The 12,398-nt window shown below is 44.2% G+C and overlaps 1 protein-coding gene and 1 long non-coding RNA gene across 10 annotated transcripts in view; both read left to right on the forward strand.

Annotated features, from left to right (window-relative positions):
- SRC (SRC proto-oncogene, non-receptor tyrosine kinase) overlaps positions 1 to 12,398 on the forward strand; it is a 520,693-nt gene that overhangs the window by 250,470 nt on the left and 257,825 nt on the right. The window lies entirely within an intron of this gene.
- Positions 641 to 2,561, forward strand: LOC138581206 (uncharacterized). Its single transcript, XR_011304473.1, has 4 exons — positions 641 to 736; positions 819 to 900; positions 1,007 to 1,098; positions 1,225 to 2,561. It is a non-coding gene; the product is annotated as an uncharacterized lncRNA (long non-coding RNA).

Here is a 12,398-nt window from a genome sequence, read left to right on the forward strand (position 1 = left end):
TAAGTATTTTTTCCATTTCCTCTGAGGGAGCCGAGTTGGTTTCAGCTACATACCTGTAGAGCGAGGAACACTCCCAGGCAGTCCTGTTTCTATGCCTATTGAGCATAGTTAAGGGAGTCCTTTCTCCCTTTCAGTGACTAGTATCACAGAGGTGTTTGAAGAACAACCGCGAGTCCGGACATAGAGCCGAACTGAGAGGAAACAAGATATCGCCAGGCAAGTGAACCGCCGCAATATGTAAACTGACCAGTATGTCGCTCACGCGATGAGTCCGTATGTAAATAGATGGAGGAGATGGGTTTAGACCCCACGCGGTGATGCGGTAGCATGTTGAGATTAGCGTTACCACGTGGGGATGCAGCAGCGAATTGTGAGCACATTACAGAGAGCGAGTGCACTATCTGTGGTGTAAGTCTGGGTGGTACACTAATTACTTCTATGCGTACAGCAAGAATATATTTGACTCCAAATAGGGATACAAGACTAGAAATATGAGGTGGGAGTTATATGCTAATATTCTTAACAAAAGAAGTTGATGATGTGAAAAGATCTAGGTATAAATTCACAGCGCAGCTGCGACCAGATTGGAAGAACAAATAGGTAAAAGGCCACAAATGTGTTCTTTACCTCTAATAGGTGAGAGCTGACTACTGAGGACAGGAAGCCGTAGTTGACTTCTCCATGTGAACAAGAAGAGTGCGCATATCAGTATTCCCCGGATGCCGATGATTTCTGGGTGAGTTATCATATAAATCACAACATAATGGGAATGAGGAATAGTAGAGACAGAAGTGATTGACACAGATCTGTACCCCTAGGAAGTGATATAGAAGCAAAGGAGACATACCTGTTTGAAACCAGCAGAAGCAAGTCACTACCCGAGTACGGACCGTGTTCCAGGTAATGAACATGCTGTCCTCTAGAAATATGGGGACGTGGGGAAATAGCTAAACCTAATGAGAGTGTGGTTACTCCACATATTGATACATTGAATTGTATTTTATAGGCCAAAGGTGAAGAGATCGCCAAGGTGGTCCTAGTGACGGATTTAATCCATTTACACTTTCAAGCCAAGCATCTCCTATACTTTATGTGGAGGTGAGTGAAGGTGGAATCAACCAAGTTATAGTGTTGTGTTACACATTTATGGTGTTATTAAATAATTGGGATGACAAGAAGAATAGGTCGTGTTTTAAAATAGAGTATCTGTATGTTTTTATTTAGGTGAAAGAAATCCATACCAGTCTATCCGAGGCAAAGAGTCAACGAGTTCTTTGTAAACGTCCTGAAGGTCGAGAACGAGGGGGGCAAGTGCATGAACCCCATAAAGACCGAAACATATGTCAACGAGTATAGAACTGTTTCTAATACGAACAGATAAAACACCTATAGACCTTGGGTTTTGGAAATGTTGAAAATCATTGATATTCGTACATGAGTTATACCAAATTAATAAAAAGAGCTTTTGTTGCCATTATAGACAATAGGGAGGAATGAATGACTGAAAGAGAAGTGTGTAGATGAGTTTGTTTTGGGTTAGAATTTGACAAATTGTATTATTGATTGTGATGAATTGTGTTACATGATGAACTGTTTTAAATTTATACAGAATTGTGTATTATAAAAATAAAATGTTGTTTTAGAAGTATATAGTTGATCTCCTTGTCATCCTACCTACTCTGGTTCGAACCCCATTATATTACATACCACTTGTACTGACGTTGCCAATGCAGGGTAAATAATCCACACCCTGCACAATCTGCTCAAGAAATAATGAACAAACCATCATGTCATTACAAGTAAACTACAGTGAAAACAGGATAGAATTGGATTAGACTCGAGAAAATGTCCCCTTGAGCAACATTATAAATTCTCCGACCATATGCCTAGCTTTGCTTTTTGTAACCTCATTCAACCATTTTTTGCCTTGGGCCCTTTTTTCAACAAAAATGGTGCTCGCGGGCAGTAAGTCGTGACGTCATGACGCTCACGCCGCAAACATAACAGGTAACGGAATGACGTCATCACGGAATAGCGTGATGACGCACATAAATAGTCGGAGAGATCCGTATTGACTAAATCGATCAGATCTCTCGTGTGGCTCTAGGAACAGGAACTCTCTAAAGCAACAAAAATAAGGTAAGAAGGGGATTGGCTAGCATAACCCATTACAAACAGAACTATTATACCCAAAAGGGACCTATAACCTCAAATTAAAACAGTTATCACCTTTCTTTCACTAGCGGGCCACTGTTTGCAAACTTAAACCTAGATGGCATGAGAGCACAGCTTAACAGCATATTAACAAGGACCTAACTAAACAAATTGGAATCAAGATTGAACATTTCGTTTCCCTGAAGTAATTAATTCCAAAATCTCTGTATTTACGATTGATGTCTATTATTTCTATTTAACTTGTAACTGGACCCAAAGGCACAATAAGTATCAAAGTCAAATATTCCTTGTTCCCTTTGTTTGCAGGCAAAATCATGTAATGAAATCAAAAAATATTAAATTTGTTCATCATAACCCTCCTGATGAACCATCCGAAAGGGATGGAGAAACACGTGTAGAGGGGTCATTTAAGTCTTCATTAACTAGAAATTGAACTTTCTTTGCATTACCCAAGAGGGGTCATTAAAGTTTCATTACTTAAAAATTGGAACTTTCTTTGCATCGCCAAAAACTTCATTTTTGATAAATCTAAAATGATCATGAAAAGGATATGTACTGCAAGAAATTACTGTCAAATCTAATAAAATTATGAACTATTTGCTACATCTCAGCTCCTCTGTATAAATGCAATACAGAGTACATACAAATAAGCAAAAGTTACTATTCAAAATAAACATTTGGAGCGCATTGTTATCTCTGTTCTATAAACTTTCTTAACCTGGGCCTTTTGGGGCAGGGGTGCGGTGGTCCTTTCTGCCATGTGCTTATCTGAGGGTTTCGATCTAAGATTTATTCGCCCTGGTGCCTCATGGTTCAAACAAATAGATTGGTAGGTGTTAGTCCAAGAGGAATGTATGATCACACAGGATTAGTAATATTTGGGGCAATAAAGGGTGGTCCGTGGGGAAGGGCCTCACCAGTTGCTACATGAAAGGAGAATAGAGGGGCAAAAGGTTGTGCAGGAAATCCTTTCTAAAGGTGGGGGCGAAAGAACAGGTTTGTGGAGAAGGATGAATACACAAGTCAAGATCTGCCCCTGTCACACACAGGGCAGTGAGCTCAAATGAAGAGCGAATACAGTTTTCAATTTGCAACAATTCGCGCCTGGGCTTCCATGAGAACTGGGCTGGTGTGGCGCAGACAAGGGAGGCAGTGGTGGGGGCTGTTGGAACTGGCTGTGCGCGGCGGCTGAGGGTAGAGGAGGCCTATTGGAGATCATTGTGCGGCCTAGTACAAAAATAGTCTGGTGTGACACAAAATGGAGTCCTAGTGTATTGTCCCATGGTTTTTTTCCACTGTCAGTGAAAAACCAGGGGGACATCTCCCCACGATGGGATGAGCAAATAGACTTTCATGCCGAATGCATAGGGGGGCATACAGACCCTTCCTCCCTTACAGGGACCATTCCCTTCCTTTAAATGTTTTTATTTTTTAATGCATCCTGTCATTGCCCTCTTCTGCCCGGGGAAGACTCAAACGATTTAGGTTGACTGTATGCTCCAGTATTTCTGATAGGATGAGGCTAGGGGTGGGTTGGTCATGGTGAGGGACTCGGGCGCTCCAGGCGCCGGGGGAGCAAACTCACTAATGCAACCACTGGCGAGGGTCAGTGGAGGATAGTCCACGCCTACACCCCTCTCCAGATCATCAGAAGCCCAGGAGCAGCATTTTAGGGAACCGTCCCTAGCCACCATTCAGGTGATGATGTATTGCAGGAATGGCAAATGGACGCCCAACAAACAGCATAAGGGGAGGAATGTTAGTATGGGGCAAACACATTGATCCGGAATAGAATGAAGGTGATGTTGGAAACCTGGTGGCTGTCACACGTGTACTGCTCTCTGCTGGTGCAGCATGCGGACCAACTCATGATCTGGGAGCTGTATCCTCTGTGCACTGGTCAAGCTGAGAAGTAGGGAGTGGTTTACAGAAGGGGGTTCTGGGAGATGTCAGTATTCATACACATGACCACTAGGGGGCCACAAGCACACACTATGGTCAAGAAAATACAAAGACAAGACTGCTATCGGCGAGTGACGGAGCTTCGGTGAGGACTCGCCTGGCTGCCTAGTTGAAGGAAGGCTGCAGACATTACTCAGCCTGTGCTGCATAATGATCAGTCACGCCCGTAACACCGGAATCCAATAGGCAACAGAGGAACCACAAGAGGCGAGCTCCCAAATAAATTGCTAATACCAGAACACTAAGTTAAGGAGGATAAGGCCCACCCAATCCCAGCCATTAATGGGCCTTCTGAGTGTAAGACCACAATGTAAAAGTTGACAAACACCGGCCATCTATAACCCAATAGGATGGTGTTCCTCAGAGTGCAGCGGGCGCAGCGCAAAGCATGTGATTAAGCACGCTAGCTCAGTCCCCGAGGCTGCTTAGATAGATGGGAGAGATTTGTGCAAAGATCCTGGTCCAGGCCAGAGAACATTAAGTTTGGGCAGGTTTTGGGGATGCTTTTCAGATGGGAATTACTTTCTTGCATTTTTGCTGGTTGCAAACACTGTATGTTACCCCCCCCCCCCGTCACCCTTTTTGTTGCTGTCTCTTTGCTGGTAATCCTCCCCCTTCCTCCCGCACCCCCCAAAAAAACGAATACAAAAACTATCAAGAAAAGAGCGCACTATTTTAAACGATATATGGTGGTGGGGCTAGGGTATAAAAAAGGCGAGGGGGTGTTAGGAAGGTGTGGGGGGTAGGGTGATTGTCTCCCCACATTAAAAAAAAAAGTTCAAAAATCCGTAAGAATATCTTCGAAAATTAGACCCAGAAAGTGTTTTGTCCTGTTTTTTTTTTTTTCTGGCATTTCAATGTAGAACCCTCTTTGCTCACTACCTGGGCGGGGTATTGCCCCTGCTCTGTTGTTCAGATTATTTGCTATAGTACTAAGTTCTGTAAATGACTTTCACTGGTCTAGGAGTAGCCCCTGATTTGACCGTCCCTTTTTGTTTGTATTATTACAGACTCATGTTAGTCTTTGTATCGGTCTACCTCTGTCGTTGATTTCTCTTGGCGATTTGATAGCTGGTGAATATTGGCTTACATGGTCAATAATCGATGCTTCTATCTGTAACCTTAATTTTTAATATGCCATCATCCTCCCGAGGCTACATACCAGAGGACTTGCTGCATTGCTTATCTGAGACTCTTGGCTAAAGTGGGCAGGTATGCTTCATGCTATGCTTGAGGTATTTAAGCTTTGCCAATACCCCTGGCCACAGAATTCCTATGCAAAGACTTTAGGATCATTCTTGGACTGTCAAAGGACTAAATAGTCCAATTAAACTTAAATTGTTTTTGAATTGGCTAATAAAGCTAAGTGCATCTGTATTGTTTCTATAGGAGACTCACTTATAAGATGATGCAAGACTATATTCTGAATCAAAGGTTTAACTGTGAGATCTCGAGCTATTTAGCAAAATCTAGGGAGGGTTCGCCGTCTTGTTCAATTACAATGCCCAGTGCTCAACAGGCTGAACCACGGTAGATGTTGAAGGGCGTTACTCCTTAGCTGAGGTTTGCATAAAAGTAACTCCTTTCAGACTAGCGAATACTCTGCATTCTGGAGAGGGGTTTTCTAGGATGCTCTTTCTGGTCGATTGGGTTAACTCTTCAGGGCCTTAATTACATTGGGGTGCGTGTAACTCTGTTAAAGATCCCTGATTGATTAGACTGGTCTGAAGGGGGGGGTTCAGATAAGTGGACCTTTTCTGCTGTTTAAACACTCACTTAACCTGGAAGTCTCTAGGGGATGTGTAACCCTTCACTGTAGTTTATGCTGAAACCGCATGGCAGTCCTATTTAGAGTTGACTCATTTGAATGCCAACAAGCGCTTGAGCGATTGGGGGGGGGAGATTGTTTTTGGATCATATGTATTTATTGTTGGACATGGAATTTCTTCCAGGTACATCGGATCAGAACAATGGTGATCCAAAACACCTGTCGAGGATTGAGGATGAGAATTATTAAAAAAATCAGACTAGGGGGGTGAGGATTGATAAAGATGAGACGAACAACATTTTTTTCACACAATCTGATTGTGAGAAGTAGCAATTGTGAATTTAGAAAATAAGCACAATTGTTGCATTTTAAAAATTCAGTAGGGGGAACGGCTCTGAAGATTGAATTTGATGAAAGCACTGTGATACTTTGAAATCGAAACAATTAAATGGTGGAAATCTGTTTAAGCAATCAGCACAGTGCAGGGGGGCGTTGCCACTTAAGGTAATGCCCCGAGGCCCTTGGTTACACTGTCTTGCACTTTTTTCAATTGCGAGACAGCATTGGTGTTTCGCAGCTGGAAAAAATAAATGGCCACCATGGTACGGGGAGAAAGAGCTACATGTGTCCCGTCTCCCTTTCCATGGCTGTCATTGAAAAAGGGGGGGGGATAAAAACAAAGAAAAAGGCCCCTCTCGGAAGGAACCATGGGGCTGTGGCGGTGAGCACAGCCTTGTTGGCCAGGTAACGACCTGTCGAGGGCCAATCAGATTGTTTAAACAATCTGATTGTCCCTTGCTGTGTACAAATATTGAATAAAAGGCATCATTTGTGCTTGGTGTCCCATACTCATCAATTCCTAAATCACTATTTGGACATAAGCCTGGAGGGATAGCTCGGGGGCAACACCTTTCTCTTGAAAGCAATACCACACAGAGCAACACAGTTTTGATTCCCGGTCCTGCGCTTCGAGACTGGTCTCTGGTATTAAGCGTGTTATAAAAGATTAATTAAGCAGTTTATTTCTAGTGTATTATGAAGAGCAATAAGCCACACATTAAGTTAATAACCCCACATTAGCACATTGGAAGAATTATATAACTGCTACTCAACATACTGTCAAAAGATGTCCAGTGGGGGCTGTGGCTTGGTTGGCAAAACTTCAGGAAAAGTGTTCCTGTCATGGAGGCTGGAGGAAGAGTGGTGTGAAGGGTCATGTGTGGTATGCAAAGCCAATGGAGCTCTGGAAGCATACATGTACCAGATCTTTAACATGGGATGGATTCCAAGCCGGTCAAGTGGCACAGCGAGTAGAGCGCTCGCTTTGACATCCGTGCAGAGCCTGTTAACGCAGGTTTGAATCCCGGCAGGGCCAAACTCAGCCTTTCATCCTTCCGAGGTCGATAAATGAGCACCATACACCGTGGGTGGAAATAAGCAGCGCTGAGATACCTGAGGGTTCGTAGCACTATATAAATGCCTAATTATTATTATTATTATGAATAGTGATGTTGGACTGCAGGTCTTGCTTGATATCCTTCATGAGAGCATTTATGGTTGCCATGTCAACCCTGCATTTGATGAGCATCAGCTGCTGTTAGAAGTCATTGAGGTTAACATGAACCTTTGTGCCATGCTTCCCTGCTGGGCTAGTCTCCATGCTGCCAGAGCCTCGACAGTCCTGCTGCAGGTAAAAAAATGGCAGTTTGCCCCAGGCCAATCAAGTGCTGTCCTGCTTTATTCATGGACACATTTTGGACGTCTTAATAGCCATCTTGCCCTTTGAGTAGAGTTGCTGCTGATTTGCACCCAGTTTCTAGTGGAGAAATATTTGTGAGTGGATTCATTTTTACATTTGTAAAGCGCACGATAGCCTGCAGGCAACTGGGCCCTAGTTATGAGGTACAGTTGATAAACCTGAGGGAAGCAAGTATCAATGAAATGTCAAGTTGCAACGCCACGCTGTTGTGGCAGGATACAGGAGTCAGCGAAGTGTCATGGCATGTGGAGCAATAGTCTGTTGAAAAGGCACGTCTTAAGGATTTGTAAGAAGGTTCTGTTCTGAGAGCAAGTGATGGAGAGTTTCTGAGGAGGGGGACAGTGCCAGGGAAGCTTTATTTAATTCATGAGGGTATCTCATGGGTATTTTAAGTTTTCCTGCTGACTCAAATGGCTGCACTGGATTTGCCAGATCTCCTCTTTATGACAGCATGCGTTATGATATATTGCAGCCTCGCGACATACCAGAGGTGCTTTGGATTATACTGTGCTTGTGCTGATCTAACACGTGCCCTTGCTGCAAGTGTCTGGTGCCTCTGCTCGCGAGAGGGATTGGACAAAGACTCCCATGATCCCTCACCATTGACTATGCTGGCTACGGTTGATGAGATGCAGCTCAAGGTGAAGGAGCCCCGTCTTTGCAAGTCCACCAACATTTGCATCTGTGGATGCGAAAAACAAATCTGGAAAGCCATTTTCCTCGTGTTTCGCTGCAGATGGAGCCAGGAGAAAAGGAGGGTTTTTGCTTTCTATATTTAACTTGTAAAGAATCAGTGCCGCTGCTCCTCTGTTATCTGTGTACAGCCTGCAGGCAGCTTATTCGACTTGGTTTCCAGTAGTGTCTTTGCCCATGTTAGCTGGAGGGCACAGTTTTCTGTGAACGTGGTTTCCAAAGCATTACAGGGGAGGCTTTCCAATTCCATGCCGAACATTGGGATGGCATGACCGCATACTTCTTCACTTAAAATCCCTTTTGACAGTGCTTTTAGAACTTCTCAAAGGCACAGTTCGCTCAATGCCCCATTGATGCCCTCTTCATGGAATCCACTGTCTCCGGTTGTGGTGAACTCGAGGATTTTATGGAATCTCTTTAAACAGCTGTCCCAGAGTATTGCTCTGTTGGTTATTTTAACATATACATTATTAATCATTTACTCTGGTGTACCATTACACCGTTGGCTAACGCAAGTTAAATACCTGTCACGTTATGACATGAAAGTTTATTTGTATAGCGCCTATACACATGTTTGAAAGCGCTGCAGGGGAGGGAGCAAGGGAAAATCCATTAACATTCTTACATGGCCTTGAGACATTAAGAATGGGTAATTAACTAACGTACTAGGCCTAACGACATTGCAGATGGGGCAAGAGAAAGTATTGCACGTTAGGGAAAGCCTTCACTTGTCTCCTGCAGTGTCGCCTCAGCCATTCATCCATCAGAAGGCGATAAATTGTACCATTATATTGGGTAATAACATTATTGTAATTTGTGCTCATGGTAGAACTTTACTGCTTTGCTACCCCTCCGCTACCCATCCGCTTGCAACAAATCTTTCCACATTTTAGCCTACATAAGGATTGGGCATGAATTTCAGATTTATTTGGCATACAACGCACGTGATCCCTCACTGACTACGTCATGCTTGATCCACTGGCTACGCTGGCTAGGGCTGATGGGAGTGGTAGTCCAAAACATAGACCCCTGCATTATGCAGACCTGCATCATATGAACATTTGGGATGGATCATCACGCAGAAAAGTGTTGTAGTTACATGAAGGCAACGCGATGTGGTTCGTTTTGTATTCCTGCTGTAATTTTGGGCTTTCCAATAGTATTAACGTACTCTCTTAAAGCCACCGTTGGAGGTGTAGGCAGGAGCGCGGGTAAAAGCCCTCCAGCCTTATTTAAGGGCCCCAGCAAATGTAGGACCCTCAACGAGGTTACCTGGCACCACAAGGCCCGGCCCTTAGCATGGCTTATGCAATACAATGGCATACCTCTCCCGTATAGCCCACCCGACAAGCTATTGCCATCAGCACCTGCATGCAGGGGTGCGTGGGGGTGGCGCTCTCCTTCCAGTGTGGAGGCTTTACAGGTTTCTGCAGGTTTGATGAGGCTGTCTGCTGTGTGAACTGATCAATGAATTTGGTGCACCCACATTCAAGTTTCTTGCTGTACTATTTTTAGTGCCAAGTGCCATCCATGAGTCAGCAATTCACGGGAAAGGCATGTTCAGACATGGTCTTCTTCAGTGACACTTATGTATTTTCCATTCCATATCTCCCTGGAGAGTGTTATTTTGTCACTTTGTGATGGGCCATCTGCATTTTAAACACAAAATTACAACCGCGCCCTGTAGTCGATTCATTTGAAGAACAGATAGTGTAGAACTGTGAAACTTTACACTTTGTTCACGGAATGTGCAACCTGCTAAATCCCTGTTTCAAGCCAGCATAAAAGCCAGTGTTTAGCTTTTGATCATTTAACCGAGCATTTGCCAGAAATCTGTGCCCTTTGCTTTTTAGCCAATAGACCTTTACATTTGGATATTTGTGGGTTCCTACTTCTGGGAAATCTTATTGCAAAGCACCGTTGGCTGAAAAACCAGGGCTCATCTCGCAGGGCTCTGCAACATTTGGCTCTGTAGATGTCTTGGACTACAACTGCCATTATCCCATGCCAAGATAGCTAGGTGGTATGGATATTCTAGTCCAAAGCATCAGGTCAGCCAAAGGCTGCAGAACACCCGACTTGGCGAAACTAAAGCCCTTGTTGGAATGTTGTCCGTTCTCTGTAGATCTTCAAGCTGTCCCATGTCTGGTTTGCTACTTTGCTAGCCCTGGCGCCCATACTCGTATCACTCTGCATAGCTGCTCCTTGTAGTCCTGCATTTACAATGAGAAAATGAAACCTCTTTATCCTGCTTAGGTTATTGATGGCGTCACAGCCAGTCAGGACTTGAAGGCAGCTATTGTCCACGGAGACAGCCCATGTCCAAATGTTCCTGCTACAGTAGCAATGGCTGTTATCTTGCAAGGAGCCCTTGTACTTGATCACCCTTCCGCCCCCACTGACTCCTCTCTACCTCCTATTTCTGGACCTTCTCTTTTTACTGCCATTACTTAGCTTCTCTCCTGTCCCTCCTAGCTTGATAACCATGCCAGTGTGCATCTCTCCTTGACTCACTCTCTCGCTGCAAGTGTGCTTTCTCACGCTGCCACATTCAACCAAATAGTTCCCTTTAGTGCCAAGTGCTATCCATGAGTCAGCAATTCACGGGAAAGGCATGTTCAGACATGGTCTTCTTCAGTGACACTTATGTATTTTCCATTCCATATCTTCCTGGAGAGTGTTATTTTGTCACTTTGTGATGGGCCATCTGCATTTTAAACACAAAATTACAACCGCGCCCTGTAGTCGATTCATTTGAAGAACAGATAAAGTGTAGAACTGTGAAACTTTACACTTTGTTCACGGAATGTGCAACCTGCTAAATCCCTGTTTCAAGCCAGCATAAAAGCCAGTGTTTAGCTTTTGATCATTTAACCGAGCATTTGCCAGAAATCTGTGCCCTTTGCTTTTTAGCCAATAGACCTTTACATTTGGATATTTGTGGGTTCCTACTTCTGGGAAATCTTATTGCAAAGCACCGTTGGCTGAAAAACCAGGGCTCATCTCGCAGGGCTCTGCAACATTTGGCTCTGTAGATGTCTTGGACTACAACTGCCATTATCCCATGCCAAGATAGCTAGGTGGTATGGATATTCTAGTCCAAAGCATCAGGTCAGCCAAAGGCTGCAGAACACCCGACTTGGCGAAACTAAAGCCCTTGTTGGAATGTTGTCCGTTCTCTGTAGATCTTCAAGCTGTCCCATGTCTGGTTTGCTACTTTGCTAGCCCTGGCGCCCATACTCGTATCACTCTGCATAGCTGCTCCTTGTAGTCCTGCATTTACAATGAGAAAATGAAACCTCTTTATCCTGCTTAGGTTATTGATGGCGTCACAGCCAGTCAGGACTTGAAGGCAGCTATTGTCCACGGAGACAGCCCATGTCCAAATGTTCCTGCTACAGTAGCAATGGCTGTTATCTTGCAAGGAGCCCTTGTACTTGATCACCCTTCCGCCCCCACTGACCCCTCTCTACCTCCTATTTCTGGACCTTCTCTTTTTACTGCCATTACTTAGCTTCTCTCCTGTCCCTCCTAGCTTGATAACCATGCCAGTGTGCATCTCTCCTTGACCCACTCTCTCGCTGCAAGTGTGCTTTCTCACGCTGCCACATTCAACCAAATAGTTCCCTTTAAAAAATTAAATAAAAAGTTCCTCTGTCGTACACCGCCAATAGAATCCACAATCTTTTGGCATACGGAAGATGCTATTGGCAACAATGCCCCGCAGATACGCAGTACCAGCTGAAAATGTGCCGCTGCTCCCGTTAAGGCCCCCTGGTCACTCGGGGTGTAGGCCCGAGATGGCACGCTATTACCAGATGGTGCAGCCTTCTGGACTCGCATTATCGATTTTACAAGACTGCACAATGACGTAGGCTACAGCATCAGCAATGGCTGAAAATCTCCGATCTTACATGGGGCCGCAGGAACTCGGTTTATGCATATTTTTGAGTTATGAGTTTAGTCAATGAGTTGCATTAGTTTCAAAAGTGGGCAGTATTTAGTCAACATTAACTTTGACCTTCAAAAATGTTCTTACCG

Source organism: Ambystoma mexicanum, chromosome 3p (genome assembly GCF_040938575.1).
Source record: "Ambystoma mexicanum isolate Mex_15411 chromosome 3p, UKY_AmexF1_1, whole genome shotgun sequence".
Taxonomy (NCBI): domain Eukaryota; kingdom Metazoa; phylum Chordata; class Amphibia; order Caudata; family Ambystomatidae; genus Ambystoma; species Ambystoma mexicanum.